This window comes from Cinclus cinclus, chromosome 5 (genome assembly GCF_963662255.1).
Source record: "Cinclus cinclus chromosome 5, bCinCin1.1, whole genome shotgun sequence".
NCBI classification, from domain to species: domain Eukaryota; kingdom Metazoa; phylum Chordata; class Aves; order Passeriformes; family Cinclidae; genus Cinclus; species Cinclus cinclus.
In genome coordinates this window covers 36,003,740-36,030,495 of record NC_085050.1, presented here as the reverse complement: position 1 = coordinate 36,030,495, position 26,756 = coordinate 36,003,740, and the positions used below count along the sequence as shown (strand labels likewise).

Here is a 26,756-nt window from a genome sequence, read left to right as displayed (position 1 = left end):
TTATTGTTCTAAAATATTTTAAATGGCAAATACTTTATTTTCAGACTAGTCAGACAACCCAGTAAAAGAAATATGCTACAGTGCCAAATCTTTTGCTGTGTCCTGATCTAATACACCTGACTACAGCTGTAAACTGACTCAAATGCACTTTTAAAATAAAAAAACTATTCAGCTGGGCTGCATGCTAATTTTGCTAAGTGTATTCATTTAGTAATGAGACTAGGAGTTTCTGGAAACATAAGACAGAAACAGCATGCCAGAACAGAGGGCATAGGTTCACACAGAAGATATCTGGAACCAGCAGGAGGAGGAACAGAACTAGATCTGACAGGACCAGGAAAAAGCAATAGACAGGCAAACCATTCTGCCCTCTCAGATTTAAAATGCATGTTAAAGAAAGCAAACACAGGTAATGATTAAAATGACAGGAAGGGGAGCATGTATAATTTTTTCCACTGTATCTGGTAAAGCACACTGCAGAGGTGGGTATGCACAGATATTTGTGTCTTGCTGAGGGATAGCTGCAGCTCCCAAAGGACTGATCCCTGTGTCTCAAGTGAGTGATGCTACAGCTCTTATTGGAGAGTTGATTTGTACTGCTTGTTGAACTATGGTGTCCCTAGCTAAAATCAAACCCTATTGACCAGCATAAATGTATAACTGGTCTGGCTTTCCTGTGCTGGAAGAAGCTTTCCTGCAAATAGTAGAGACCTCTGGCTATGTATGTTCTTGACCAATTCAGTAGTTCAGTGTGAAACTACAATTGTATCTACCTGATTTGCAGGAGTGTATGCCTAAACTTTCTGAAGCAAATTCAGATATGCATATGCTACAGGGATGAAGTCCTTGGAATTGTATCAAGTTCCAATGATGCTAACTTGGTGCTGTAATGATTTGATATTTCAGCTAGAACTTACCTGTTTTAGAATGATTGACACTTCATCATGTTATGGGGAAATCTGTAAATGTCTGTGAGAAAAAGAAAGAAGGAAAAAAAGTACCTGACTTTATGAGAAAAGTTCTTGAGTAAATTTCTGAGAAATGTTATTTTGCCTTTTGGTGAGACATATTTAATTTTTTGTTTGATGTGCTGACACTTTTCTGTCAATGCATTGTTACATGGTAATATGAAAAATGATTCTGAGGAAATAGAGTAAGAAGTTTTCTGGATCTTTAGCCAAAAGGGAGGTTGAGAAAGAGCTGAGGGAGGTGTTCTAATATTCTTGCAGAAATAATTGGTGTTGCAAGGAAGTGTAGGAGGGTGAGTTCTTCCACATTGCAATATAAAGCAGCCTCAGGAGTACTTAAATGTACCATGCATTATACTTGAGATATAGTTAATTGCAAGGAGTTAAAAAAAGTATATTGAAAATACCAAATTTGTAGGAACACTTGCAAGAATATCACCTTGAAGAAGGGCATACTCCCTTTTTCTCTGCATGTCATTACTTCTCTGTAACAACAAACCTATTAAAAATAGAATGAAGGGCTGTTAATGGCAGAGTAAGGTCAAATCAAATGCACAATAAAAATATCATAGTAAACTGTGACAAGATTGTAGTGTACTAATTACTTCTGACTAAAAATTAAAGGACCTGCTTTGCTATGGCTTAGTACCTCATCTGTGCTGTGACACAGGCTTGCTATATCTGTGGTACTAAATTTGGGAGAGATATAGTAGCACTTTTTTGGTTTTGATTATAAAGATGTATTAGTGCCTACTTGGAAAATGCAAACACATGTTGACTAGGTAAAGGAATTCTGTTCCTTTCCTCTTCCTTTCTTTCTTTCTTTTTTTTTGTTTGTTTTGTTTTGTTTGTTTGTTTGTTTGTTTCTTGGAATTACTGGGAAGAAGATAAGATTACTGCTTTTTAGATATTATTTACTTCATTAATTTTTCCTTCTGTAGTCATATTAAATCTGCTTATAACTGTAAATAACTCTCATAACAGGTAACTATGCATATATTCATGGTATCTTGCTCAAAGAATAATTAACTTTTTTAGAAATGCCATTGTGAAACTATCTGTAGAGAAGAAAATACATTGTAAACGTTTTCTTTAAAATACTAAGGGTACTTAAACATCTAATTAATGTTAGCAGTATGGAGTAGAAATATTTTGTTGTAAAGAGTTCCATTGGCTCTTAGCATTTCTTCTTGCAGTTGCTCTTCAGTGAATGATGTATATTTTGTGTCCTACATTTTATAGGATCTCTCTCTTTGATAACATATTTTTACATGTAGAACTATGTGAACTGTATTTCTACCATGTGCAGAAAAAAAGTCTCTAAGTTGTGTTGAAATATAAGAAACATAAAAGCTTCTGTATAGTCTTGGAATTCAAAGGTAACAGTGATGGACATAATATTGAAGGAGCAGCTAGATGGGGAAAGGCAAGTTTGCTGCGAAAATCCTTCTGTTTTACAATTTCTCAGAGGTTAAAGGGCCTAAGAGAGCTGGACAGGACTACAATCAAACGAATATATATCCTGTCACTTCCTGGCTTCTCAGTCAAAAGCATCTAGGAGCTACCTCTGTGAAAATTTACTGCATTTGACTATGAGAAACAAGGAGAGGTGGGGCTGTGGTTTCTTTATATACCTGCAGGAGGCCACTATAAGCAACAGTGATGAAATTCTCTCCTTGAATTTTCAGGGCTGTTTACAGCTCATGTGGTACAGCACCACAGCATGTGTGGCTGAGGATATGATACAAGACATCTCTGATGTTCTGGTGCAATATAAAAGTGTGTTCAAATATTTCATTTTGCTTAGGCACTAGAAGAATTCTTGATTTAAAGACTATAAATCAAATCCTCTTCTATACTCTAAGCGTGTCATTGGCATTACCTGGAGAGTTAGTTATGGCTTCTTGGTATCATTTTGGAAGAAGCAGCAATTTTTTGGGGGGCAGTGTGATTACTTCTGGTCTATGCAAAGGTAACAGAGCAGGGAGGTGGCAAGACTCTGGTGTGTTTTGTGACACAGGTTCCCTGACAAAGGAGAGATGACTATTTTAAAGTTGGTCTTGATACATTATTGCTGCTTGGCAGCATAGGATAGCAGACTATTTTCTCATTGCTAGGTGTCATACAATGGCCAGCATAGGCCAGTGTAAAGGTGTAGACGCAACTACCACCAGAAAAAATGTTAAATAGCAGAATTTGTTGAAATATGGTGTTTCTTATTGTCACCAATGTTTTATCTGCTTTTATCGCATTTTTATTTCTATCAAGTGAGTGAGTGAGGGAGCTAAATAATGGTGTTATCTTGTATAATGTTTCCATTGCCATGAGGTGGGAAATCGGGAAGGTTAAATATCAAATGAGTTGCTTGAAGCTCTAATTTGAAATCCCATCAGGGCTACTTGTTTACTAGCACTAATAGTTAACTAGTGCACAGCCTTTAAATTACTGCTTATTACAGAGGTGCTGTTCACACCACTGTGCTTAAGGACCTGTCAGCATTTCCAGTGGAAAACTCTGTTAACAAAGGCTTATGACTTTGTCATGAATATTTGCTCTGAAACTTGCCAAATGTCATCTCAGGTTAGAAACAGATTATTCTCTTTACTGGAGACTGCTTGACTGGAGTGGGGAATAAATTAGTTTTCAAATTATTTTGAGCTCTAGAAGAACTGCCTGAAATGTTTCCTCACTACCATACTCTCCTGTATTGAAAATAATGTAATTGGGGAGGATTCTGGGCCACTGGGGTAAGGAAAGGGTAATACAATGAAAAAAAATTAACGTACAAGTCATTGTGTTGTAGCTTTGTGATGGATTCGGTGGTGGTAACAAGGAACATTTACAAACTTTTCTAGCTTTTGTAAAATATTGTTGGAGCTTAGGCTGTTAGAATTTTGGCATTTTTATACTCAATTTATTTCTTCATATTGACCTTTTTAATCTCATTTATTTAACCTAGTGACTTGGGCTTGATTCTTAGCTGTCCATCAATATTTTTGTAGCCTCAGACCTGTAATATAGGCAAATTTGGGTCTCATTGTCCCATCAGAAATTATTTCCCTTGGCTGCCTACCAATCCCTAGGGTCTAGTAAGATGCTGAGGATGTGAGAGCTGTTCCAAGACTTTGGCTTCAGTGCTGTAAATGACACTCAGAATTCTCAGATTGAAGCAGTGTTATTTTTGGGGAATTTCCTCTTGCTTTTCAGAAAATAGCTGCTTTCTTATGCTTTCCTATGCTACTGATCTATATTCAAGGAATACTTTATTTCTCCAGAACACAACTCAGATCTTTTAATAGCCCACTGTTTTATGAAGGACTGACTTTCATTTTACTGCTGTTACACTGGGGGATGTTTCTTTCCTTTATTTTTGCTTTTCTTTTTAAATTTTCCTTGAACAGTAAATGTTCCTAAACTCCAATGTTTTAAACTTTGTTAAATATTGTTGTCTTTTTTCAGTTTAAGTTACCTGAATGCTTCATTAATCAAATTACTGTCTTCCTTGATGCCATGTGTTATATTGTACTAAAACTGGGCAGACAACAGCTCCAAACTTTCAAAGATCTTTAATTTCTTTTTCTTGTTTCTTTTTCTTTTTCTTTTTCTTTTTCTTTTTCTTTTTCTTTTTCTTTTTCTTTTTCTTTTTCTTTTTCTTTTTCTTTTTCTTTTTCTTTTTCTTTTTCTTTTTCTTTTTCTTTTTCGTTTCTTTTTCGTTTCTTTTTCTTTTATATTTTCAGATCTTGCGTTGTGCTCAAGCACACATAAAAAGATTACTGTTTTGGAGATTTCAATGTACATTTTTAAGAAATCTCTAAGTCTGTATTTTGAGAAATAGTTAAGTATGCAGCAGTTCCATATGGTTATCTTCAGCTCCACAGTTTGTGATGCATTTTTTTTGCTGGAACATATTCAGGTTTTAAGGTACAATATTTCCACAGCACTATTATTCATCCTTTCTTGTTCACAGCTACACTGTGTCTTATTCAGCAGGCTTATGTCTCTTGCTGTCTGCTTGGAGGTGTTAGCCAGGAAAAAAAGATGCACATGCTAAGAGATTTTTTTTCCTGGAGGGAAATATACAAGCATAAATTTTACCAAATTGTCTTTTATTTATGGAGGGGGAGCATCTATTGCAAATAAATATAGTTTTATCTCTGTATTTTGCAAAGGATTGAAAGAAGTTAATGGAATAAATATGTATGCAAATTCACCAAATAATTACTCAGAAATCTGAGTGGAACATCAGTGTGAAAATACAGCCCTATAGCCCTGCATATGTTGGGGTTTTCTGACATTAGAATAATTGCAGAGACAGGAAGATAAGAAAGAAAATTTCAAGAGTTATTAATTATTTTTTTATGTAATAAAATATTCAAGAAATAGTATGTAAGTTGGAAAAGCACAATTATTCCTACACATTATGCATTCATTAAACTGAACAAAAATACTCCATGCTTATAGTTAACCAAGTTGATTTGGGATCAAATGTAGATTATTAAAGCTGAAAAGCAGAATGAAAATGAACTGTAGGATGTTGCAATGGAGGCTTAAAAGGATGTGGAAGACCAGTCTAAGGTAAAGATGCTCTGAAGCATCAGGGATATTGGTGAAGAACCTCTTTGCTTGTCACTGTTATAATCTATGATTAGGGGAATATTATTTTAACCCCTGGCATTCACCGTTCACTTCTGTGTAGAATTCCTTCACTGGGCTTCTGAACACATCATGCACACTCATGCTGCCCCTGATCTGGGTGCAAAGTTAACAATGTTGATTCATTGTTGTGCTGATAATGCTCAATTCAGAAAAACAACAACAAAAAAAAATAACCTCGAAAACCAGTAAATTTCTTTTCCTTCGAAATCTTTGTACCACATGCAGATGTTAATTATTTCCTATACGATTTCTGTCATTTAGGTGAAGAATCCATGTGTGCCTTCCATGACCCCAAGTAGGTTGTTAGCTGCAGCAGAGAAACAGGACTTCAGAGGGAGTTGCTAACCTTCACTGACTGGCCTGTCAGCCAGAGAATGATACAGAGCACCTTCAAAAGGTCCCCTAAGTAATGAGCACTAAGGAGGGTTATAATGGGCCCATCATTAGCTCCAGCTAATATTTTGACCTAATGCCCACATATACTACAGGTGTCATGCAGGGCCACCATAGGATTAATCTGCAGGATATTTTGTGGCTACATGATGACAACACATTTCTTCAGCATGTTTCCTGATTTGTAAACCTTTGTACATGTACTTTACAAAATGCAAGTAAATTATGACCTCTTGTATATATATATTTTTAATTCTTTGCTGAAGTTCAGTTGTCTAGAGTGACCAATGAAACCAAGTAAATAGCCATACAAAAGAGAAAATAAATGGCAAGACATTAAAAGCTTACCCTCTAACAAGGGTGTAACAAAACATAAATACAGCTACTAGAAAAACTCATCCTTTCACCTATCTTGTGTTCTTTCTTTAATCTGTTTTTTGTTTGTTTTGACTTTGTGTGTGTGTGTGTGTGTGTATTGTTTTTTTTCCCCCATAAATCCTGTTACTACTTACAATTTTGAAGAGGATGAAGAATTGTGAACTCCACTTCTGTAAGTATTTTTGTAGGTCTCCTGTACACTCATTTCCTGCCTTCCATGGAGAATTTACTTTCATGATAAATAACTTCTTTTCCATTTTTCTAGAACAAGTTGGGTTTTTATTTAACCAAATTTATTCACTTGGTCCTTCAAAGTGTTGAACATTCTTGCCTTCTTACTTGATAGTTAAGGATCCTGCTCACAGTGTTTGCTTAAGATCTAGTAGATCTGCTTCCTTTTGTTTTGGTAGTTTCTTTACATCATTTCCTAATGAATAGCAGTCACTTTGCAAGGTGAACTGAATGAACATTTATACAACTTTTATTCTCAACCAGATTTAGGCACAAATTCACCTATTTGCTTGCACTCCTATCAGCATTGCATAGACAGTTAAATTTTATTAATCTGTGCAGTCAAACTGCTGAGTGAATTTCATGTGGCTGTAATTTGAAAGTCATATTGTAGAATATATCAAATACAAAAAGAGAATTAATACAGTTTTTTTCCCAATACTACCAAAGGCACAGCGAACCTTTATGATCAGCTTATTTTGTAATAGGAAATTTATTATAAGAAATGTAATATTTGACTGATGAGTACTTACTTTTAAATTCTTTACACAAACACCTCCACCCATTCTCCAACCCCCCGACAGCTCCATGGTTTTGTATTCTTGTATCATTTATATCAAAAACAATTGCATCCAAAATGCAGTGTGGTTTTTAAACTTGATAAAGGAACAAATATTTTCAGCATTCATGCTGAAACATCAGTTAATTAAAGCAAAAATATCTAATAAGATTGCAAAATTGTAAGTTCTTTAAAAATGACAGAAGTTAAGCAAAAATTTCAACTTAGATTGAAAGTGGAAAACCTATTCCCAGATTCACTGAAAATACAGAGTGTAGGCTATATATCTGTGTGTGTGCTCATACAGATTGTTTTTTCTTTAAATTATGTAACTGTAGATGGACACAAGTTCCTTTTTTTCTCTGGGCAGGAACTTGTTAGAAGATAACACAGACTTCATTAAGAAATGTTAGATGTCGATTTAAAGCTTACTGTATTTATGATTATCTTTATAATAATTTAACTATGCACATTTGATACTGAAATATTGCTAGAAATGGGTTCCACATCATTATGCCAGTTTAGATAACTTATTAAAGGCGCTATTATTTTTGGGAATTGGATAATGTTGAACTCTAAAAGGCCATTGCAAATAATTTCATTCATTGAGAAACAGCACTTTAGTAGAAAAGGGAAGAGAAAAGAAAGTATTTTGGATGACATTTAACTTGACTTCATTTGGGCATGAGACCATGAAATTCTCATATGAGCTTACTGAATACAAATCAATGTTTTGTTAGGGTTTTATTTATTTTTTTCTTCTTGTCTTAATGGGTTATTTTCAGGGACATTCAAGAAATCTCAGCGCAGTTTTGTGGGGGTTTTTTTGTTTGTTTGGTTTTTTTTTTTCCTTAAAAAGAATGAAATCTTGAGACAAAGATATTCAGTCCTTAAAATGATAAAGTCCGGTCAATCTATGTTTGTCGTTTCTTTCTCTATTGCCACTAAAAATAAATCCTTCAGGAGAACATTTCTTTAGCTCACTTTTTCATTATTTCCAGAGGCAAAAGCTGGCAAGGCAATTTATAATTCAATTTTTGCTAAATCCGCAACACCTAATATATATGTCAGGCATTTCAACGGCAGGGTACTTTGGGGATAGGTGATAAATTGTGCTGATTATAAGTGCAAGCTGTTCTTCTAAAATATCATATCCAAAAGAAGGCAAGTATTATTAGGAGAATGTAATGTATCTTTAGAATGTCCAGAAACATAAGAGATAATCACTTCACGTGAATATATTTTCCCTTGAGTTTTACAGCTCAATATTAAGGTTTTACCATGGTTTTGATAGCACTCCTCTGAATGGAGAGACCATCATAGGTTGGTAGTCTTTCAGCAGTCACATAGCTCTTAGGCCTGCAATAAGTCATTTCTCCCAAAAAAGAGCTTTACTATGAAATCTGGAACATGGTCATAATAATTTTCTGATTATGTTGGGGAATGTGAAAAGTCTAAATATTATTCTGTAGTATAATCTCTCCTGATCTTTTAAACAACTTTGCAATGTTTCCATGTATTTTCCTGTGGGGTGCATGTGGTTGTTTATTGATGTTTTTTATTGATATTGTTTATCAATACTTCTGAGCAATACCAAAAACATTTTTCACAATAATCTTGGTTGTTGAGACAATCTGAAAACAAGGAAAAAGGTAATATATCTTGGGAGCTTTCCTGTTAGTTTCTGCTTTTTAAAACCAAAAATCTCTTTGTGTTGCAAAGATGAGATCAACATATCAGCTACAAACAACTAGAATGAAAACATAGGCAAATGATTGAGATCTGGGGAGTGATGGAAACTATTTCAATTTTATGTTGTTGGTCTTAATTTACCGTGGCTGATTTTTGACTTAGCTGCTCAGCAGATGCTCCTTGTTTATCTTGCCAATCATAATTTGTATCCAGATCAGAGTCTCTGAGGAACAGACCAATTTTGTGACTTTTTTAAAAAATCAATTTATTACTCATCCTATACTATCATTCTGTTTTAGGTATATTTCCTTGTCTTTAAATTTTTCAGGAAATTATTTTCTTGCTTTAAAGGAAGGCACTCTTATTTTTTTTCTAAAACAGGAAAACACCTTTAAGAATGAAAATAAAATTATAAATTTTATGTGCATCTAAGATTAAATAAAGTGTCGGTAATAAAACCAGTAAGGCATAGAGTAGAAAAAGACAGCTCAAACAGTTCCTGTTTTTTTCTAGTTTCTATTTGTCTGCTACTAGTTTTTTTTCAAATTGTGTCATAAGTCTTCTATAGAAGTTCTCCTTATTTTGTATGATATCACCAACCTTTTGTAGACTCAAGTGCTTCCTTCTTGCCGTCAAACTCTAGTTTTTGTATCATCCAAACTCATTTAATGAAGATGAACAAAACTGGAAAACAAATGATCACTCATGAACCAGACCAGCTTAGTGTGCACACTTGTCTGAAAGACTGATGAGATAATACCTGCAAAAGAATGGTCTGCTCTGACAGGAAAAGGAGAACCAATGTATCCAGAACACCCAATAGCTCATCTGGCAGTAAATGAGAGGTCAAAATGTCACTCTTCCAGTCCTGCCCCTTGTGGTGTTAGAAATCTACGAAAGAAATCCTAATATCTACTCAATGGTATTATAGGCATTCTTATAGCAGGGATGGGAAATCGACAGTGGGTGGAAGTATGGATAGAAAAGATACATTCTCAAAGAAAAATGAAACACTGGAGGAAGGTTGAAAATACCCTTCAAGGAAGTCAGTGAGAAACAGACACTCCTTAGCAAGAGGCAGGGAGAGATGCTTCAAGATATTTGAAGAAATAGCAAAGATTAAAATGAGGAAGAATTATGAAAGTGTTTACCTTCTTATTTTAGCCTTTCCTTTGAGATTCACAAATAATTCCTTAAAAAGGGGGATAAGTGTAGTTGAGCATTGCTTGCTCATGATTGATGATACAAGGCAGGCACTTTTTCTGTTTGGCTACTTTTCTTGGGCAGAGAAGGACACTGTGTTATAATACCCTCCTAGATAAAGACATGCTGAAATTTGTAAGGCTGTTAGTTGAACCTAATCTCACACTGGTAAAAGCTGTTACTACAGCAAGTCAGATTGAATCAGCTATTAATAATGCAAAGATGTCATTACTTCCCAAAAGAGATTCTTACCACAACTTGTAGGAGAGAACAGAATTTTTCATGTTATTAGAAGTAGACGTAGAAGGGGACATTGTCTACTGTACAAGTAGCAAGGTTTGTGATAATTTTCTGAAGAGGGTTTTAAAGGGTAAAGAAGAGATACAGACTAGAGAAGTTAAATCCATTTTTTCTCATAATTTTCTATTAGATAAATTAAAATTTGGGCTTTCTTTAATATAAAATTCCTATTATGGATACATGCTTGGCCTTGAAGGGCATGGTAGAGAAGAAGGTAATTTTTTCGGAGGCAATATTTTTTTTTGAACATATTTGCTTATGCCTTGTCAACACATGAAAGGACTTGTTAGAGTCCTTATGTCTTTAATGGGAAAGAATTGAGGCTGGCCTCTAAATATCCTCAAGCCTGTGTAAAACTATAGCTCACAACCCTCTGGAATAAGAGCAGACCTTTGCTGTAGAAGCAGTCTTTTTACTGCTTTTCTTATTTTTGGGCTTTTTTTGGGGGGGGGGAGGAAGGACTAACTAATTAGTTGGTCGATTTTGGAAACTGTTTATCATATCTTCTACTCTTTCATATGAAATTATACACAAAAACTTAGAATTTGAATCACTGATGTATTTCTAAAGTTCCTCTTCCTGAGAGGGCTGAAGAAGGCAGGAAGGTTGTATGCTCTTTTGAGTCTCAGGGACTTTGAATACAGGCAAAACATATTTTGAAAATAAAATATAGATAAAAATTTTCAGAATAAATACAAATACAAATATTCAGATCCTCCTGAATATTATACTTGGTAATTGGAGTGCAAAAATTGTTGCCAATTTCTACATGAGATTAGGAAAGACAATTTCAGACTTCACACAGGGGCCAGACTTCAGCCAGTCTCCTAATTACAAGAGTCTGTTTCTATACACTCCCTAAAATAGGAATAATTGAACAAAGATCCAGTTATTTTCTCTCTTTTTCATAGCAATCAGGACAGTTTGACTTTCAAAGGATTTTGCAGGAACATCCTGTTAGGTGCATGTGCTATTTAAGAGGTGGTAGTACAGTATAGGAAGCAATGCATGAAGAATTCAAGACTAGCATCTGAGCAGTGTGATGGAAATGCCAAGGTGCCACTAAAGTAATCCATTGGCCTTTGCATACTTTTCTGTTAGAAAATAATGAACATAGAGTCTGGATCAACCTTGTGTTCTCTAAATCTGGGCAGATGTAAATCTCATCTCAAAAAATGCAATAAGATTTTTTTATGAAAGAAAGCTCTTCAAGTGATGTCATAGGCCTGAAAATATAAGGTAGGATCAAAAAAGTACAATTAAGGTTATCTTAAATTACTTCAAGGTAAATGTGATTTGTTTTTTTAATTAGTTCAGAGGCTTCTGTGAGAAATATTCCTCTTGGGTTCTTATTATGACCAAAAGTTGAAGAATTAACAGGAACTGTATCTGTTTGAACATGGAAAATCAGGAACTCCCATAGAAGATGGTGTCCCCACTTTGTTGCAAAAGACAAGTATTTAGTGTTGAGATCTTTGCAAGAAACTTTTCAGAGTCTGCCATCATTAAGAGGTTGCAAAGGGGGAAAGATAACAAGACTGTAATTAATTTTATAATCCCGAGGAAATTTTAGCAAAGCTAAAATAAACAGAGACCTTGGGCAAATGGAAATCAAACTTTCAATTACTCTAAAATAGATTCTGGCTCGTTCGGTCTAGCTGACGCTTTGATGTGTTTAAATCCTTGCAGACGCTATGTAAGAACTGAATCCAGGCCAACTGCACCCCCTCTGTCCTTGCAAATGCAGAAGCAGTGGTATCTCAATAGTAAGAGAACCAGCTCTTTCAAGAAGGAAATTTGTAGATATAACATGAACAGTGGCTGTCATTAAAAGTCAAATGACTACTTTTAGATGTTGGTGAAGGTTATCAAAAGGGAAATACAGCACATTAGATTATGAAGCCTACTTTCAGGATTTTGCTGTGTTTTCCTGTTTAAAACAAAATCCATGTTGTAGAAGAAGACAAAAGACAATGAGCATAGTATTTATTTTACTGTACTTCAACAGTAATTTCATAATCAGAGGTATCTTTAAAAGTATAAAAATTTCCCGTTCCTACAGTTAATACCCTAAAATTGCACATCCAGCACTCTTGCAATAAGCAAAAAAAAAAAAAATAGCTTGTGTATGAATGTTTACAAGATACCAGTAACAATAAAATATGTGCTCTCAACAATTTTTTTTTGCTGTGAACTGGACACAAAAAAGTCAGGAAACATGAGGAAACCCGAAGACAGTATAATTCTAGCACTTGGTTTTAATTAAAAACTTTTTCTAGACCTTAAGCCACATGTTACTTGTATATATTATCAGGATACAGGAAAGAAGAGAAATTTCACTGAGGCTCGTTAACCCAATATTCAAGGCAGTTCAGTTAAGAGAAGGAGAACAAACAATAAATGGGGAAGGCTGCGAAATGCAGGTGAAATTCTTTCAGTGAAATCAGAATGATGGCACTTTGTAGCATGGGATTCTGAAAAGCAAACAGAGGCTCTGTAAGGAGAAATTAATACTATTTTAATTTTCATAACATATTCTCTTAAATGTCTAAAACATCAGAAGCAGCTACTGATTAGATCTAAAAAGTGATCAAACAATTCAAAATTCAATTTTTCTTGAAGAAATAAAAGTAACTCTTTCCCAAATGAAGGTCCAGTGTAATGTGAGGTTTATTAGCTTTTTGTTTCTACACAGTTAATTCAGTGTTACTATCCCAAGCTGAATTTTCTAATTGGAAAGAAAATAACAAATAATTTAAAAATTCTGTGATTCATTCAGAGTATCATGGCACTGTAACTTATTCTATAAATATTCCAGTATGTAATGCAGGACTGTAGCCAAATAAAGTACTCTTTGATGGATTTGGAAGTACATAGGAAGGTGGATCAGCTGAAAAAAATTGTTATCTGAAAAAGGATTGACTTGCAAGGCTGCTTGTGAAATAGCTTTAGCAATGAAATATGTGCTAGAACAAGAAAGGAAAACCACCAGATGACAAAATTGGATGGATAAAGTTCATGACACAACAAAACAAAAAGCTTTCCTTAAAACTTCATTGTCATAACATATTCCTCCACTGGGTCCATGAACAAAACACTTCCCAGGAAGTGCAGTGCAAGAGCAGGAGGTCGATGAAAGTTATAGATGGGGAAGCAAATGCAGCTGAGAGGTTCAGAACGGGGTATAGAGCGCAGAGCCGTGAGGCACAGCAGCTCTGAACACTGTGCTGAGCACAGGACAGGAAAGTGCACAGGAACAAGCATATTCTGGGACTGAGCCGAGCTGAGCACAGCTGAAGTGTTCTTACAGACAAGCTACTTTAAGAAAAAAATTATGTCACTCTTTTTACATTGCAAAAATGTAGGCCAGCATACCCTCCTGATGGGGAGTGCAGATACAGTGATAGGGCCAGGAGAGCTATGCTTGAGGTTAACTGAATGCTTAACATGTGTGTCCAAGTGGGAGGAAACTGTGGTGAGACAAGAAATGAGAGAAATAATTCATTTAGTGTCTGGCATGATGACTGTGAATTTCTTTAAAGACAATTTCTTTATATTGTGTAGGTTTGAGAGCTTTTGTGTCTTTCTTTACTGCTGCTGGAAAGAAGTACATCTCCTTGCTAGGACTAAGTTATGATCACTTCAGTTGTGTGACTATTAATCAAGAGAAGGCATTTGCAAGCCTTTCCCAGCCACATATCCTTTGAGGGTTTTGAAAGCTATAGAATGCAGTTTGTTATCTGTCGCTGCGAGGCCGTGCCAAGTTCCATGATGCAGTGAAAGCAAAGTCATACGCTGCAGCTGACACTTTCCCACTGACCTCAGCTCATTGCACTGCATAAACAGAAGCTATTACAAGTCAATATGGTTCTTTCTATGCTGAAAGGAGTGCAAGAAAGCTTTCCACGTTTCTGCAAGGTTCAAAGCGAACAATGTGCTTTTTCTGTCACATCAGCAGACGAGGCTGTCATATCCTCAGTTCACCTCATAAATAATAGGCATAGAGGACAGTTGTATAAGGCTGCAGTTCAAAAGGGTTGTAATCTGACAGCAGACACTGCCTTTCCTTGACATGCTCACCTTTAGCCATGCTTAATGGTTGGTGTGTTTCAATTTAATACTGCCTTCTTGGTGAATCAACACCCAGGCTTGTAGGCAAGGCCTTCCAAGAAGCCACAGTGCAAAAGATGGAAAAAAACTGTGGGCAAAGCCTGGCAGCACTATGGCAGTTTCTGTGAGAAGACAGAAATTTGGGAGCGGGTCACCAGGCTTGGGGACCCTTTGCTGGGTTGGTGGCAGCTGGCAGGGAAGGGGATTGAAAGGAATTGGCGGTGGCCTCCAGGGAGCTACGGCCAATCTGGAGGTGGTGGTGGGCAGAGGGTTTGTTTTGTTTCCTGCCCCATCCCCGGAGGTAAACATGAAGGATTGGAGAAATAAAGCAGGGATTTATTGGGAGGGAGCAGATTTACTAGGAACTGGTGGGCAGGGAAGCATTAACCTTCTGCTCCCTCTCTGAGCTGATCTGATGGTGGTGGGGCGCACGGCTCCTGTCCCCGCCTGTCTTTCTCTCAGGGTCCTCACAACAGGCCATGAGGCCATGGCACCCTGTATAGGGGCATTTCATTTCCTCCCTTTCCCCCGTGATCTGCCAACGTAAACAACTGCCTACTTTCACCTAAACTGAAAACCAGATCTGCCTCTAATCACGTTGGGTGACTGTTGACATGTGTAGAGTTTGATATTTTGATAATATGTCTGTGATAATACTTCATTACAGTTATGTCCTTGGCTATAATTCTTTCAACACAGTCACTTTTGTACTGCCCTTTGAGTTACAGGAAAGCATTGTAAAGCCACATTTTGCTCTGATGGTCGCATTACAATTCAGATGACTTAGAATTAATCAGCATTTGATATACCTTTGAGAAAGAGCAAGCAATGCATTTATTTCTCTTGTTTTTCTTCTAAAGGAAATTGTGATATATTTGGGAGAAGGGGGAGAAGACTTTTTCCCCTGCTCAAATTTGCTTGTAATTTGAAACCATTACTGGTGTGTTGTCAAATAATATTCTACTTCTCCATTTTACAGGCTCTTTACAGTTATTTCCCTGACTGCTTGCCTGCACAGAGGAGGTCATTAAACTATGACTTGAAAATTATCATCGGCAGTTGGATGCTGCTATAGATTTATGGAGGTTTATTCTTTGCATATAGAGAGAAATGTATGTTAGACTGTGCTATTAGTTTAATCTCTACTAAGTAATATGTCTTATGATTTGACCAGTAGAAACTTGTTCTTATGTTTTGAGTGAATAAAGTAAACCTTTGCTTACCACTTCTTTCACAGATGGTAAATTCTCTGTGTACATTTTATTAATAGTCTCAAATGCCATAAATGTTCTAGTGGAGATAATATTTCAGCATCTGCCAAAATGAAAGTTTAAGCATTGTTTGAAAATTGTGTGACTTGTACATTTTTAAAGAATATTTCTGATACTTCCTTGAAGTAAAATTTTCCTTTGAATCAATAAATTCAAACATTTCATTTAGATAAACATGAAATGTATTGTGTTGTTATTAACCAGTTTTTATAAATCATAAAAGGTAAGATTAAATTGGCTTTAGAACTAGAGCAATCTGTCACTTGAAAATAGTTACACTATTTTTGAGACTAAAAATTGTATTTGCAAAGCTGCTTAATGTTTTCTAGATTTTTTTCTGGAGATCGTGGGGACAGACTGCTAAATGCTTGTGTTTTGTTTTCTAAAACCAGCAAATTAGACCAATAAAGTATATTTCTGCAAGGAAGGTAGGAATTGAGTGCTTTTTTAAAGCAGATTCTATGCCCAGACTAAAAAGACATTTCTTGTAGTTTGATATAATTTCTACAAAGTTTTCAGAAGAAGTACTTGGCATATCTCTAGCATCCAGAATGTTGAAGGGATTTATATTTTGGGTCTGCTTAAGCACTCACCTGGTGCATCTTCCTGCTTGTAATCCTGAGCCCATAAAATTCTGGAGAATATGAATGTGCCTCATCTCCTGTTGCTGATAATGGAAGACGGAGGTGGCCAAACCTATGCAGGAGCAACCGGGAATGCGCTGATTAAACCTTAATGAGAATGGTAAGAATGTTTTTCTTGTGCAATCTTATCATTAGACTGTCATCAGTAGCCAAGACAACAATATAATCCTGTTAGAGGTAGTCAAGATTATGGCCTTTCTTGGTCCATTTAGATTCACTTCACTACTGATGTTTGGCCTGGAGGTAGGGTCATTTCTACGTCTCCAGAGGGCACCGTGTCTGCCAACCTGCAGAACACGCAAGCTCAAGTATCTCCTTGTGCATGGAGTTCAGCTTGACTCTTCTTCATGCAAAGAGGAGGCCTCTATATTATAGTTTCATGGCTTGCTTTTCCAGCAGAAAGGTGGGAGCTGTTCCCTGACCCCGTGTAAATGTGTCTCTGGTGAAGGTCTGCATCTGGATTCCCACTGTGCTTGATATGAAGGTATTCATCTCAGATTTAAAGAAGGTCTGAAGATGCATGCCCAAACATCAGCGACAACTGCACAATATCTCTGCAAGATCTCTGTAAATCCCTAAATTCAGATAAGAGGTGACTCCTCTCTTGAAGCATTTACAGTTTTCCCTGTGAGCACATATCTGCAGGTTTGAGATAAGACTGAAGGCTTCATTTCTTATAATAACCTGATCTGTTTCACCTTTTTATTTTAATTTCTAATTGTTTTTTGTAGAGTAGGACAGAGTTATAAAGATAGGAATTGACTCTGCAGACGTAGGAGCAAGAATGAATGTTTTTGAAGTGGAAGACATGAGGAAGGAGAGCTAAACCTGAGAAAAACTTCTGTTGTTCTTCTTGCTGGCCTAGTTGTGTTTAACCAGAGGGGAAAAGAATTGATATAAGAAGCAGGCAAGAACTAGGCCCAGCTGCTGTCTGTCTTTCCCATGAATACCCAAAACTGCTGAGCTTTTTGTGAAAGTCTCCCTCACATGTTTATTTTGTCCAGCCTGACTTTTTTTCCCCCAGCAGATGTTAAAACCAACCTTTTGCTTGCAAGTTTTGCTGTGATGATTCATTGTAGTCTGAAACAAATTTCCTAATCAGCTGTAAGATAAGCAAAGAGTAAAGCAGTGTTTGGAGAATACAACTGACAGAATAATAACCTGGCTTGTAATAACCTTGCAACCCAAGGTTAGGTGCTGGTGTTTCACCTACTAAGCTAAATATTCACAATCCCTTTCTGGCTTAGGTGTCCAAACTATAGATGTATCTTTTCTTTCTCAATGAACTTTTCATCCTTTTACTGACCTTAGTTCTTATTTTTATTCAATTAACCCAGAAACAAAGCTTCTGGCAAGGCGAGTCAGCTGTTGTCTGCTGAAAAGAGACATACAAATCTTGTCACATAGCTTTTATTTCTATGGTCAGGAACCCTCAGGCCTATTATTAAGGCAACTTAGGCTTGTGTGGAACTTTGCTGTCTCCTGCACACTCTGAAATAAGATTACATGATGGAGAAGATCAATTTACTGAGAACATTTAAGCTCAGAATATTAAGCTTTTTGTGCAATCACATCTCCTCTCTAGCTGTGTGGCAGAAAAGCTAGCCACAAGATCCTTGACAAATTAGATATTACCACATCTAACTGTGTATATTTAAGCTTATCAAACTGAATCGTTGCATTGTGACTGTGCTCTTACACAGACAAGGACTCCATTTTATAAATGCAGTGCCATTTAATAGTAATTAATCACCCAACTAAAATGTCACATTAAGGTCAAAGAGACCAGGAGACAAAAAGAAGAGAACATTAAATTCAGCAGACAAACATAGGAAAAGAGAATATAGAGCCAAAGAAAGTTCTGGGACATTGGCACTGGTAAAACATTTAATCCAAACTTCTTTACTTTCCATTCAGTTCAGAAATAATCGCATTCACTTGGTTCAAAGCAAGGTCATTTTTGTAACTTTTAAATGAAATTTCCTCATTGCGTGTGCAGTGACAGCCCATTCCAAGCTTGGAACTGTTGGTGCATTTTATGGATGTTCTCAGTATTTGCTGTTTCCTTCCTCCCTGTTTCTCTCCTTATTTTCTTTGCTGTTATGATATTCTTCATTTTTGTGGAATTTTCCTCAACATATCCTGAATGCAAGCACCTAGAAAATCTCAAGTTTTTGCAGTTTACAATTCAGAATTTGATTTCACATTACTGCTGTGTAGTGCTTTAGCTTTTGTCATGGTTTAATCATTCAACAGCAACAAGATCAAAAAGAAGTTATTCAGTTAAATAAGAGGATTATTTGTGTTTGATGTCCCTAAAAACCAGAAACTCTACATAGGCAATTCTGTTTCAGAGGAAGCATATTTGCCATCTGCAGAAGAAAATATATATAGTGTTCCATATACTAGAAGTGGGATATTGCAGAAAAGGAAAAACTCCATTATTAATTCTACTTCTTCGCAATTGTGTTAATCAATTTCAATGTAACTGTATGAACAGGTTTATACATGTGGCCCTATGTGTATATGTTTGCATTATTTCTCAGTGTCCTTCTTTATATTTCCCTTTCTTTTATAGAATACAGAACCAAGCAATCACTATCCACTTTTAAAACAGGTATTTTTAGAGGCTAAATATGCTGGTTTCTGTGCATGAAGAAATGAACTTTTAAAATACAGTCAGGGATGAAAACATGTTATTGTCAGTGGATGTTACAAAATTCAGACAAATGGCTTCTAAATAGACTTGTTTTTTAAAGCATCTATCATTTCTCCTTCCTGTTCCAGAGTTCTCAGTTTTATGTCCAAGGATTTTTGTATTAGCATTGTGAAAAAGAATAATTCTTCAAAATTACTCTACATTTGGCAAGATCTGTCTTTATAACTTCTGCATCAGTCCGAAGGATTTTGGCCTTTCCAAAGGTTAAATATTATCTTTCAAAACTGTGTAATTCTGGATTCATCAGGAAATGAGTCCATTTTCTATAATAACCTTTTCTTTCTTTACCTTTAATGTCAAAAAGTTCACATATGAATGCTCAAACCCATAATATTGAAATATTAAGAACTAATTTCTCATACTTAGATGCATGATAAATTTTGACTTGATACTGGTCCTGACTCTGACGCATCTGGAGAGACATTTTCATGTGTGAAGTGAAATCATAGTTTGAGGTGCTGGTTTTTATACAATGGTGTACATTTTAGTTTTTAATGAAGGTTTTGATGATGCAAAACTCCGGAGTCCTGGTGGTAACATCTGAATTATCTTTGCAGGCTTTGTAGATGAAAAATTGCCATTCTCTTCCACTTGCCTAAGTTTGTGATGGTTTCTGGAAGAACAGGGCTCACTGTATTACCACTGAGCTTTCTGGGACAATCCTGTAGACATGACCCCATTTCTTACACAGAGCCCTGACAGTCCTCCAAGAAAAGCATGTTTGACAGTATAGGTTAAAATATTATCTTGTTTATTTCATAAGCCAGTGGTTTCCAAGCTGTGGTCTGCATTCCAACCTAGTGGGCTGTCTTTACTTGTGCTTGGCGGGTCTGTGGTCTGCAGCAGATCCTGTGGTTAGCTGGGCCTCCATTAGGAAGAAAATTTTCTGGCTAGTAGCACAGCATCTTCCAAAACACGTGGTCCATAGCTCCTGCAACATAGCAGGGTCCTACATTGGACCTCTTGCATGTATGAATCAGCTGCAGAGGAAAAAAAATGATAGGGACATGTTCTCATGAAACATGAATAAGTGAGAGGAATTCAAGTCAGCTGGACAATCTAGACACTAGAGATTAATGACTTTGGGTGGTCACATCTAAGATGCATTTTTACTTCTTTTGTTGTTGTTGTTGTTGGTTTTTTTGGGTTTTTTTGTTTGTTTTCTTTTTTATTAAAAATAACTAAGAAGCCCTATCTTAGAGTCAGTTCTGCCATATGGAATGGTGTAAGACACCAACAGATATCATAGGCCGATTTTTTTTCCTAACCTAATCTGTGCTGTGTTTGAACAAACTGATAGTTGGCCACATAGCAATTGGTAGCTGTGGTAGTAGGTGATTTGCCTTTTTAAGGCTATTTTCAGCAGCTAGAGGAAAGCTAGTCATTTTCATAAGTACAATTCACAGCTTATAGCAGAGGTAGTTTGGAAACTTTTAACTACAGTAGAACATTCACCAACATTTCCAACTTTCTGTTCTGGTTCTGTTCTGTTTTCTTTTCTTCCCTTGGCATCCCTACAATGGCACTCTCCCTCTACCTGAGTCCTTTCATACAGTCTGGCTTTGGCCCTTCTCTTTTTCTTTGACTTCTGCCTTTCTGCCCTTCTCACCCTCTTTCCTGCCCTCTCTCATCTTTGCAACTCTTACAAACTTGATGCATTTCCAAATATGCGTTCTACTTGTCCTGGCTATGCAGGCCATTTCTTTTCACTCCACTGCATCTCTGCCTGCAATGCCCTGAGAGTGGAAGGGCTTTGCTCTCATCTCTGTCCTTTCCAGAGACCTCTCTCTTGCTATCTGTTCCTTCAAAAAACTCCTTGTTCCACTCCTTGTAGCTCTAGATTGCAACATGCTCTTCTGACAGACTTCTTGGGGACTAACTAATTCTTGTATGTACACTCCAAGCATGTACATGAGCTTTTGTGAAGACGTTTGGTTAAATATAGGTGCAAGCATGTTGCTGTTGCTTTGGTAACCTTGTCAAAGTACACTGCTAAACAAACAAGTACACAGAGAAGATAATATCTTCCTTTATATCCCAGGTATTTGAAACACACTTTAAAACAGTTAGTAAGCAAAACTTCCATTATCAAAAGTACATTTTTTTTTCCAGAAGGCTTGGCTCCAATGTATATAACTCTATTCAGTGGGTACATTTGCATTTTTTTGCACAACAGTATGGGTGCAACATTCTGTCTTCATTTTCCACCTGTGATTTGCTTGTGTTCAGCACGTGATTTTTCATGAACTTGTTGCCAGAAGATGGGGTTTTCAAAACTCAAAGAAATATGGAGTAGTTTGCTGTCTAGATGAAATACTGTAGCTTGACTACTATAGCTAAAGGACAGAGGAAAAAAATGAACATTTTAAAAGTAAATTCAAGTTTAGTTAAAAACCCCCCACAAGTGTTGTGATAATTTCTGTCAAACCTACTGGCATTTTACTCTCCTTTGATAGTGACATAAACCCACCACTACAGTTGCCTCACTTTAAACTCTTAAGAAATTACTTGCTGCAGTTTATCTCAAGGGAGAAATAAATCACTGATCTAAATGCTAATTTCATCCTCACCAAGTGTTCGCATGAGGCTGATTATGTCAGCATAGTCCCATAACTTGCAAAATCTGGGGGTTTCCCTGTCCAAACTCAACCTCCACAGGAGTGAAGACCAGTTTAAATGGGTTTTATGAGCTGAACTTAATGCAAGTGTAACTGTGGCACAATGAATTGAGACAAATACTTTTAAAATCCCTTTACATATAGCAACCTATGTGTAACAGAGGCTATGAAGTCTGCTGGCTTGCAGTGGGGGGCGTGAATATGCCCTTGATGCAGTCCTCTCCTGAGCCTTGGGGGATACCGGTGCTTTTGAAAGGATTGCTCCATGATAAGGCTCACAGGGAGTCAAAGCAAACACTGTACACTATGTATATATATATACATATATATATATATATATAGGTGTAAAGGCTGTACATTCTGGTCGCAAAACGGAGCAAGCAGGCTGTGCTGATGAAGTGCATTTTTTTCCAAAATATTTGCCTGCTTCCTGAGCAATGCCATAAGGAGCTTACCTTGTTGAGGAACCCTCACCCCCTCAAGGGGACAGCATTCCCCAGCCTGTGCCTGTGCTGCGACATGCTGGGTGTCTTTTATTTGTTTTCTTTCCTGGTGATAGTACCCCTCTTGGGGCAGACGCTTTAGTGAGATGGATCGCACTCAGGTAACTGGCAGTTCAAGGAAGTCCTTGCCCGGGTTGTTTACACCAAGGCGTTTTAGAGCAGCCATTTAGCTTCCACCCTGTCCCACCCCGCTGACCAGCTGTAAGTGTAAAGGCCGCCAGTGGGCCTGCAGGTCGCTGATAAACTAAACCCCCATTTGGCAGGCAAGGAAGCCAGAACGATAAGGATGTTGATTTATGTTTTATCTGTCACTACATTTTCAGTAAAGTTGGGCAGCGAGCCTTAACGGAACGAAGGCTGTTATCACCTCTCCTTAGCCCTTTAAGTGCAGCAGGCTCTTTGGTGTCTCTCGCTGAATGCCGCTTTGGTAATTGCGACGGTAAACAGGACACAACGCTGACCATCGCTGTGTTTTGCTCAGGCGGCACTTACCACAAAACCACTGAATTTAGGAAAGGAGCCCGAGTCCAGGGGGAGTCACACACGAAAGAGGGTTCGTAGAAGTACTCAGCATTTCCTGGACTTGCTTCTATCATTTAAAATGTATTGCATACCTTGAAGTGAATGTAATGGCTGGCTTAATTGGAGATAACTTCACTGAAGTGGCCGTAGTTACCATTTATGTCAGCGGTGAATGTGCCCTTTAATGCTGTGCCCCTCAGGTATGGCTGTTCAACGTAGGAAAACCTGACAACATTCATTACTAGTGAAATAAATGTTGTGAATTATATGTATGATTAGGCACCATTTCCCCCTCATTTTGGATATGTGTGTGTTATTTTTCTGAAAGCATTGTAAGATTTTACACATTATATTTAATGGCAAACACATTTTTAGTTTTGTGAAGCACCACATGGTTTTTGGGGCCAGTAGAAGTGCCCAAAGAGAAGAGGGTGGAAAGAGCTGGGACAGAAATGCAAGCAGTAAAATATTAAAGTATTCTGGCAAAACCGGAACTTGGAAAATCTGAAAAAATCCACCCTAAGCAATTCTTGTTATGTCCTATGCAGAATGTTATAAAATCAGATTTTCCTTTTCCTTTGTTCCCTTCTGATTTCTTTTCCCTTTTTTCTTCTTTCTCTCCCTCTCCCCAAATATTTAATCTTACCTTTCAAGTCTGTCATTATATTTTTTTCTAAACAAATCTAGAAAGAGAAAAAGGAGCTAGTTCCTGCTTGAGGTCAGTGGGAACTTCGCCATTGACTCTAAATAGGTCCAGAAGCAGGCCCAATAGAGCATTTTATAGCTTCCTTTATTTATCTTAGGTTATATTTTGAGCAATGCGTCTTCTGTATGACTGCATTGCTTCCACAGAAAACACCATAATGATGGTCACATATGCATTATTATATACACACATACTGAACAAAGCATTATTGATAGTTATGCTTTTTTAAACAAGAGCCAAAGACAGCTATGAAAGTACAGCACAAGGATGCTTTTATGGTACATATTCCATAAATCTGTGTGTGGTGCTACTCTATACCAATTGTCAAGAAATCTGTTGATTACTGAGAAATAGGTGATTAAGAAGAAGTAATTAATGCTTCAGTCTAAGAAGCCAGGCCTTCAGTTCATTAGTAAGTGATTCATTAGTAAGTTCATTTGTAAGTGATGCTCATAGCTGATCTGTTCTTCCTGAGAGAAATGGTAGAATGAATCACTGTTGTTCAACTGGAATATAGTAGGAACTGTACTGAAATGTTTGAGCTTAGTATCTCTAAGCTAATGGGCCAAGGATAACAATACAAGGTTTGGCAGAAATCTGGCTGATTGCCAGGGATTTCAGCTATGGAGTGTGGTGGCCATTTGTTACACAAGATTCAGATGACCAAATGATGGAAGGGACTGTTTCTGTTTTTTGTTGATGACAGTTATGAATTTTGGGTTCTTTGCAAAGCTGTCTCCAAGGAATCACCAAAGGGCCATCTCATGCACAGAGATAATTTATCACAATTACAAAATGTACTGTATTAAAACCATACCAACAATGTGAATGCAAGAAAGAAATTAAGATAGTTTTGCTGTAAAAGTGGCTGCTGTCATGAATTAGAACCACCAGTCTCTCTCTGACTTGTCAAAAAATAAGGTAGACTCCCAGCTGGATAAAAGCTTCAGCTCACAGAGATCTGGCAATGAGGATGGATCAAAGGCATATTTTTCTCTCGCAGTCATTATGAGAGATCCTCTGGATCAGCTGTACCTAGGACAGACTAGCCTGAGAGTGCAGCAGCTCTTTCACCCAAGCGAAAAGGGCCCACTGAACTGTGCGGGTATGCTGCAGGAACCAGAAAATGTCATTGTTGTGTCCATTCCCTTCAGCTAGCTGAATTTAAAAATCAATTTTCCTCCCAGTTAGTGCAGTTATGTTACATGTAGGTCAGCTTTGATGCTGCTGGGTTTGTATTCTACAGTAAGTCACAGCAGCTGTCTGGAGAACATATAACCTATTTACTTCTGGTTGTCACGGAAAGAAATGTACTGCTAGGCAAAACAGAAGCATTTATGAAAACCCATGGGTGAGGAGAGGCCACAGAGCTTACAGCAACTGACATCCTGCCCTCTGAACAGAGGCACACAGACGGTGCCCTGCACGCAGGGTGAAATACCAGAAATGGCAACATACACAGTGGGATTGGTGTTTGCACCCAGAAAACATTTCTGAGGATGGGAGAGACCTGTAGTGTTTAGTTACCACAAAAATATACTGTTGGCAACCAATGGTCACTCTAGCAACCTCAAGAGAGGAAACAACTGCTTGCTGAATGAGCAGCCCTGGCTCCAACATAATGGTTCAGTGTATTTGTTAGACTGGAGCTGAGTAAGAAATTTTATAAATATTATCTATTTTTTTAAATTAATAAATTTCCCACAAGCCAACATGGCTAATCTACAGTGTATTTGCTTTCCCAGGTATCTGTTAAAAGTTTTCTGCTAACATATCTTCAGTGCTTGTAATAAATTTGCCTGCATGCATAATTTTCCAGTGGTTTTATTATTTATTTGTGGCAGAACAAATAAATCTCTAAGGATTTGGATCTTATAAAAACATGTAATGTGGAAATGCCATATGTTCTTGCACCAGCTCTGGTGTCTGTTTTTTCAAGCTTTCCTACCATTAAACTGAATATTCATGGAAAAGAGATTGAGAAAGGGTGTCAATAACACTGAAATATATCCAGTATTTTTTTCAACTGATTATCCAGGAACAGTTTTGGGCCACTTTCCCAACTCTTATTAAAAATAATAATAAAAAAAAAAGAGAGAGAAAGAAGTCTTATCCATTTAGAAGTTATGTCACTTTAAAAGTTGCTATATTCCATTACACAGTCCCCCACCCACTTGTTTGCCCAAATGCAGTTTGCTACTAGATGGATCTAGAGCAGCTGCCTTGCCCCAGAACAGCTGCTGGTGTTCTATATTTGCAGCTTCCTCTTGCTCTCTGATACTCCATAAAACTGTTTATATTCCCTGTAAAAGTATTTTCATTCCATTTGCTAGTGACCATGCACCACAAATATTCTCTTTACCGCTAGCAATCATGAAATGAAAATGTTTACAAAACTTTATTTAGTGCCAGTACCTAATAAACTATAGAAATGCTCTGAAGTGAATGTGTGCATGCAACGTGTGTATGTATGTATATATGTATGAAGTATTTACCTAATTTTTCTGTGCAGCAGAGAGGTGGTGATGTACTTTTACTAGCACTACTCCAAGAATGCATGCATTTGATGTCTACTGCCTGGTTTTATAACTCTTTGAAGCTTATTTATGGTCTGTGGAAGAGCTGACGTGAACTAAGCTAACTATTTTTGCAGGTTTTTTTTTTTGAGCCTTGGCCATATCTATTCAAGATCATGTGTTTATGCCACACCAATGCAAACTTGTTTCCCCTACCTCGGATTGGGTATTTGAGCGAGTGCAGGATAACTGCACTGCTTTGATTCTATCCATCATAAACAATTTGCACTTTTATTCCTGTGTTGCTGTATCCAGATGTGTTCTAGAAGAGGAATTGTCCCACAGCTTTTATTAAGGTGACATATTTGAAAATATTTGATTCAATATTAGGTGGGCAGTTGTTTGCCTTTGAAGGAACTCTGCTTCATAAGAGGGAATCACGGTGAATTTTAGTTCATTGAGTAAATTACTGCTATCCCAAGAGTCTGAGGTAGACTTGTTTGCTCTTCTGTTTGCAGCTGGCTTGTCTTAGATGATACACAGCGTGGCTGAGCAATGCTTGGTAGCTTTCATCCATTCCCTTGCTACTTTCATTTGGTATCTCACATACAGTACATACCTCCAATGCCAAATCCTCTTTATCAAGCTCACAGAAACAGGCTATGATGTGGTGCCAGCAGGAACAAAGTGCAATGGGGTAAGTCTTGGAAGGGAAAGCTTTGCTTCTGCACAGAAAGTGTTCATACCCAGCAGCAGTAGGATTTGCT

General features: G+C 37.1%; 1 long non-coding RNA gene across 4 annotated transcripts; it reads right to left on the bottom strand.

Annotated features, from left to right (window-relative positions):
* Positions 1-4,041: 4,041 nt before the first annotated feature.
* Positions 4,042-22,472, bottom strand: LOC134043979 (uncharacterized). 4 transcript variants are annotated; one of them, XR_009933218.1, is made up of 5 exons: positions 22,198-22,472; positions 21,223-21,460; positions 16,355-20,104; positions 9,478-9,561; positions 4,042-5,032 (listed from the first exon to the last, which is right to left on the bottom strand). It is a non-coding gene; the product is annotated as an uncharacterized LOC134043979 (long non-coding RNA). The 4 variants fall into 4 exon arrangements; XR_009933217.1 differs by lacking the exons at positions 4,042-5,032; positions 9,478-9,561 and adding exons at positions 12,345-12,854; positions 15,714-15,804; XR_009933216.1 differs by lacking the exon at positions 4,042-5,032 and having other exon boundaries at positions 9,389-9,561.
* Positions 22,473-26,756: the final 4,284 nt, after the last annotated feature.